Source organism: Carya illinoinensis, chromosome 11 (assembly GCF_018687715.1).
Source record: "Carya illinoinensis cultivar Pawnee chromosome 11, C.illinoinensisPawnee_v1, whole genome shotgun sequence".
Lineage (NCBI taxonomy): Eukaryota > Viridiplantae > Streptophyta > Magnoliopsida > Fagales > Juglandaceae > Carya > Carya illinoinensis.
The window spans coordinates 41,411,529-41,418,160 of NC_056762.1; positions in this window are offsets into that span (position 1 = coordinate 41,411,529).

Here is a 6,632-nt window from a genome sequence, read left to right on the forward strand (position 1 = left end):
AAACGAAGATGACATTCCTAGAACATGTTGAAACTTTAGCAATGTGAAGAGGGTTATAGCTTTGTGCTTAATGGGGTGTGCTGAAGTTTATTTAGGGGAGTGACTACTTAGTATTGGTTAATAAACTACTCTCTTCATTTGGAGATTTCTCTACTCTAAGATTTATAATGCAAGATATTCAGAGACTGTTGAATAGTTGTCAAGAGTTTAAAGTATCACATGTTAGCAAATCGAAAATGAAGTTGCTCACAAGTTAACTAGTCGTGCTTGGAATATGTTAGATACTGAAATGTGGTAAGATTATGTACCATCATTTGTTTCCCAATTTATCCGACTTGATAAGAAAGAACATTTTGTAATGCTTTATTAATGATATTAATGTTTCTTATAAAAAAAAAGGGGGATTATTTCTCTCTCCTATATTATATTCAAATAAAAGGAAGATATATTGTGATATAGTAGCATTATTCTTTCTTTATTTTTAATTTGATCATTTTTAGTTATACTGATAGATTCGACAGATTTATAAGATATCCATTTAAAACATGTAATAAAAAAAATTAAAATTAACTGTAGCATTGGGCCTGAGTGGATTTGGATTGGGCTATACCTAATGCCAGACAAGTCCAGCCTAAAGCCTTACAACCACTTGCTGCTATCTCCATTCCTCCCAAGCTGTCTAACCCATTACTGCTTAATGACCCATTTATTAATGTCTGCCACTCACTCTCTCTCTCTCTCTCTATAGGTGGGCATAGTGCTTTCACCACTGCCCCAGATTGGGTGTGTTATATCATATGAATCATGGGGGCAAGATCCCAAGATATATTAACGGCCACGATTTTGGTTAATAATTATTGTAGCGATAATAAGAGAAATTTCAAAACTTATTGATCTTATCCTTAAAACAGACTCGAATAAATTATTGCAATTTGATCTTCATCAAAATTCTACTCACAACTTGCAGCTCTTCATAAGGTAAAAAAATGCACTTAAAAAGTCAATGCATTACCACTAATCTCATACAGTGACCTGACACCAATTTCAATTTTTTTTTTAAATTAGAGGACAAGAGGAGATAAAAGCGATCAGAATTTCGCTGCAAATGTTCGTTTGGTCACATGCAGTTCTTAGGAGTTGACTCCAAATAGATAGGAATCTAATCTATATATGCCCTAAAAGACTAGGCTTGGGCTACCAATTCCAGGCTACTGTAGATTGAAAGAAATTAAAAACATTTTCCCAGCTAATGCAAACGTGACATATAATTAAAATATAATCTCTTTATGCCTCGGTAACGGGAAAGCTTTATCCCTTAAGCATGCCAGGGTTAACTTCAAAATGCATTACAACTCATTCTTGCACAAGAAGTTTCATGTGGTGCTCAAGTTCTCATAAAGAAGGGGGACGGCAGAGGCGGTGGATGGCCAGCAAGGCCGCCAATTAATATTAGGATATATGCTCTCATAAAATAGATAACAAAAAGAAATAAATGATCAGACCCATAAGCAAAAAATATTATTTATTTTTTCGATTTAAAATTCTCAAAAAAATAAAACAAAAAAGTAAGAGAAATTGTTCTGTACAGAAAAGGTGGAATTGAAAGAAGTCATGCAAACGGCAGGTACAAAGGGAAAAGTGCATCACCGTCCAACCCCCAATTGGAAGACAAAAGCAACCTCGGAATATAATTCAGACAATTCTGGTGGGCTGGTCTCCATGATTGGGTGACACTACGACTACTCCATAGTCCATACATTTATATAGGCTGCAATTTGAAGAAGATCGTGAACAAGTCAACCAAGTCATGTCGTTGACTCTTAAATATATATATCATGATCTAACGGTCTTTTCTTTCTTTAACGAACTCCTGAGCACACTCAGACAAGAGTACTTTACAACGTCGTGGCAACCTAGCTAAAGCTAATAAAAAAATAAAAAGGAAAGGCCCCATTAATGGCCATCATGTCTCATATATGCAGTGCCCTAGCTCGGCGCTTCGCTTCTCCATCTCTCCTTCGTTTCTAGCTTTTTCAACGAAACCATGATTATAATGATCTTTCGGTTTTTATCTTCAAAGCTCTTTGCATTGCAAACACACTGAATATATAGCATGATATATACATTGACACGTACTAGAGATCGATCAAACATATGGACGTCCCATGCATGCAATTAAGATAGCATTTTGACCTCAGCCTATTAATATTTTCGCGTGAATTTTATTTATTTAGTTTCTTTTCTTATTACTCCATATTATAATTTGTACCTACGTGACGTTGGATTCATAAATTGGAAGGGAATTACTACTGTTGATCTCCTATACGCGGTACGTACCCATGCATGCATTATTGTTTCTGGCCATAATTGCCATATGTATTATGCACCATTAATTATTAATAATTAAATTAGAGCTAAATCATTACAAACTACTCCACATAATGAGAGATAATATAAGACAACCAAAGAGTACCACACTACGTGACTTGATTCCCAACAGCCTGTTTCGGGCTTGAAAAAGGATTCTGGACCTAGTGGAAATATATATATATATATAGAAGATCATGGGCAAAAGGAGAAATGCGAAGATATATATAACATATATGAACTGAAATCGAATGCCCATGGGATTATTTAAACAAATAATATATATATTAAATCAAAAAAAGTCTTGTGACTTGTCTTTAATTTATACGTTCCCTTATTAATTATTATATTTAAAAATTTTATTTTTAAGTAGATGTAAAAAATACCCAATAAATAAAGAGAAATGATGCCTTAAATTATTACCCGGGTTTTTGGCACGAGTTAAAAAGGCAATGCATGCATGCATGCACACGCGAGTTTAAATGAAAGGCAACTTAAGGGGGCTGGCAGAGGAAGAGACCAAGCAGGCTAGCACCGCAAATATCCAAACAAGATGCATGCATGAATTTTAGAATAAAGAAACGCCATTAATGAATTATCAACACTGAAAACTGAGAGCATATGGCAGGTACATAATCGAGCTAGGTAAGGGAACATGACAATGTAACATTTTCTAGCTTTTCTAAGGCTTGCATGTGCACTTTTGTACTATTTCCAACTCAATATATATATATATATATAAACAGAAACATAATGCGGAGGTTGGCGGCCTTCTGAGTATATATCAATAATGTCCTAGTTCGACATGAACAAAGTATCAATCATGTTTTAGCTAGGATTATTCGCTCAAGCGTGGAAACATGATTGTATTGCAAGATTATTGGCTGATTCAAGATACAAGGAATAATTAATTACAAAACAGCAGGATATGTATAGGAATTTCAAGCAACGTCTAAGCTGGCATTGATCAAGATCTAGAAACGACAAAGATTTTAACTAAACCCGTAACAATGCCAGTTTGATCGATCGTGGTCCCAGGAGTGAGAATTGAGGAACATTCAAATTGCAAGTTACATTCAATTTTAGCTAAAAATAGAAAGTTACGTGACAAGTGATATAGTTTTAAAGAGATTTCATAAAAGTAAATTCATAAGTTGATATAATTTCATATAATATGTTAAATTTATTTTATAATACAAATATTTAACAGTCTAACATACCACATCAAGATACATTAGTTTATAAATTTTGTCAAGATATATATTTTTATGATTAAAGCATTTCTTAAATTAATTATATAATAAATGCTTTTTCATTGAGGGAATTACTTTTGGGTTGAGGTCAAGTAATTAATGAGCATATTTTAAAAGAAAAATGATTGGGTGATTCCTAAATGTGCATCTCAAATGTGCCTCTTCATGTATTTTAATTTTTTTAATAGTTAAATAAGTGATTATTAATAAATTTATAATTTTTTTCTTAATATTTAAGAATATTTAAAAAATATTCAAAAGAAAGAAAAAGTGTAATTACATTAAAGACATATTTGGGATGCAAATATTGGAGCCATCCTGGCTACATTTTAAAATGTTGCACAGAGAAGATGACTTGAGAATGAGGCCCAGAAGCATCTTTCGCCAGGCATATATATGTAAAAGCTTATGGGTATGAGAGCCTTCGTAGTGGGCTCGACAAAGCTGTTAGTCGGCTATATTTTAGTCATTTTTCTTATAAAATATTTTAAATTGTTATAAACTATCTTAAATTATATGATCACATTTAGTTAGCCGTCAAATGCATAGTGCATAGTACTAACATAGTGAGCTAGCCGTCAAATGTATAGTGCTAGCCGTCAAAAGTATAGTCTATTTTGTAATCCTATATATATGAGTATATTGATGTTATATGATAGACAGATCAATAAGAGAATCTCCTCTCTCGTTCTCTCTCAATCTCTTGAAACTCTTTCATTTTCATTAAGTTTCATAACACGTTATCAGCACAATTGAGTTTCTCTAATCCTCGTCAAAATTGAGTTCTGAGTTTCTAGTGCTAAGACCCGATCTTAAAACCCAATCTCAAATCTTTATGATGAGGAAGCTCTGGTAATAGAATGAGTCCGGCTGTTTTTTTTTTCATTATAGTGGTTTTGGCCACGATATTTTTCATCTTTAATCTACTCCACCTGCTTAGCTTTGTGCTCGGCCACTTGTCGGTGTACGACGTCATGCGCACCAATGGATTAACCCATCACAGACCACTACAGTACTAGTACTGTAATCGCCGACACTGCACACCCGCGAGTTGGCCAGTCAGAGCATCAGCTTCACGGATCGATAGCACTTGAGCATGAAAACCCCTAAACAGAAATAAAGATTGGCGGCCCAGCTCATTCTTGCAAATCCTGGGCCTATGGTGATTGACAAGCTCCACGCTTCCACGTTTGCAAACTTGATTGGGACGCGTCAAGGAAAACGATGACCTCGTGATGCAAACCAAGCAGTTCGGGAGGTGCCGACGCTGCGCTGATGATGCAGCTGGGCTTGTACTGGTTCAGCCAGAAGGCTAACAAGGAGATCAACTCCGTCGCTCTCTTTCCTCTCTCTCTCTGAAAGCCATCTCTGATTTTGGCAAACTCTCCAAGGGGATTGACAATTGAATTTTTCTCTCTCTTCTTCTATGTCTTCTGTGTATTCTGCTCTTAATACTCTCTTCAACCCAAACACCACTAGACCCCCACCGGTGACCCACCGCAGGAAGCTCTCGTCTTTCTATCCGTAGCTCTGTGTACAAATCACAGGCGCAGATCTGATGCTATCCATGGTGATCGATTCAAGATCTATGAGCACCGATCCGAAATCCGTCAAGGTAAAGGGGAGCTGATTCTCAAGTTGAATCAGTATCACGTAAGAATCACAGCCTTGATACCCATCAAAGAAGCGTAAGCTGGAAGAGCCTGAAATACATGAACAAATTTTCTCTCTCATGAGCCATCAAAACCGGAAACACGTGGAAGACAGTAACAGTATTGCAAAATATTATTCAAACATAGCATGCTAACTAGTCAAAGAAAGAAAACTATAGTAGATTCATAATTCATAGATCGATGCTACTATTTTTGTCTTCACATGTTTAGTAGGGGTCCATTAGGTTGATAAGATGAGCCGAACAACTATCTTTACAATAAAATAAAATAAATATAATAGGTTGGTGGGTGGACTTTTTGGCCCTATGATGGTTTCTGCCCGCCTACACTCCTGCAGCCTGCTACTGTATGCTTTCTTTATCTTATTTGATTATTTGTTTATAAATAAAATTTTGTATTAAGATAGAAAGCATGGAGACAGACTGATCAACAAGGAAGAGGGGTTGTGAGGAATCATTCAGTACACTGCGTGTGTATGGTTCTGATGATTCTGAAGTTATTGATCTTCAACTTTAAGTAAGTTTTTAATATATTATTGTTGAGGTGAATATTTATGATTATATTCATTATTATTATTTGATAAATTCTATGTTTATTTACATAGTTTAGATACAAGTTTTATTTATTGATGATATGATTTATCTGAGCATGGAAATGGAGCATCCTTGAAGGATCGCCCTAAATCAATAATAGCTTGTGAGTATCTCATAGTTTAAATGATTGATACTTGTACCAAAAGCTCATTATGATTTATGCACCTGAAGTTGCATAATTGAAATTGTGGAAAGAATATATATTTGAATGAGCGTCTCGAATGTGTTCCTCAAGTAGCAATATCGAGTATGCTCCTGAAGTAGCAATATGAAATGCAAACGTTCACAATATATTCTAAATTTATATCTGGTCTTTCAGTGACTGAGCAAAATAATGAGTTTTTGATAAGAATCATTAGTCACGTTTTACTATATCTACATCATTCCCTGAAATAAATGATAATTAATTTATATCATTCTATTCCCTGAAATGAAAAGAATGATACGTTTCATTCAAATAAACTAAGAGATTGGACGTGATAATGAATATCTTTTCAGGCCAGAAGCTCGTATTGGAAAAGCAGTAAGCTTTCTCTTTGAGATGATATTATACAAATTATTGAATCAAATATTATGATGTATTAAAAAGGTGATATGATTCAAAATATTTGTATCTTTTCATAGTTATCTTGATCATCCAAAATGAATTACAATAAGTCAAATGATTTTCATATGGACGTCCATAAAAGAACTAGAAGATTCTTTTACTATAAAGTCTTACCACCAGAAGTGGAAAGAAAAATTTG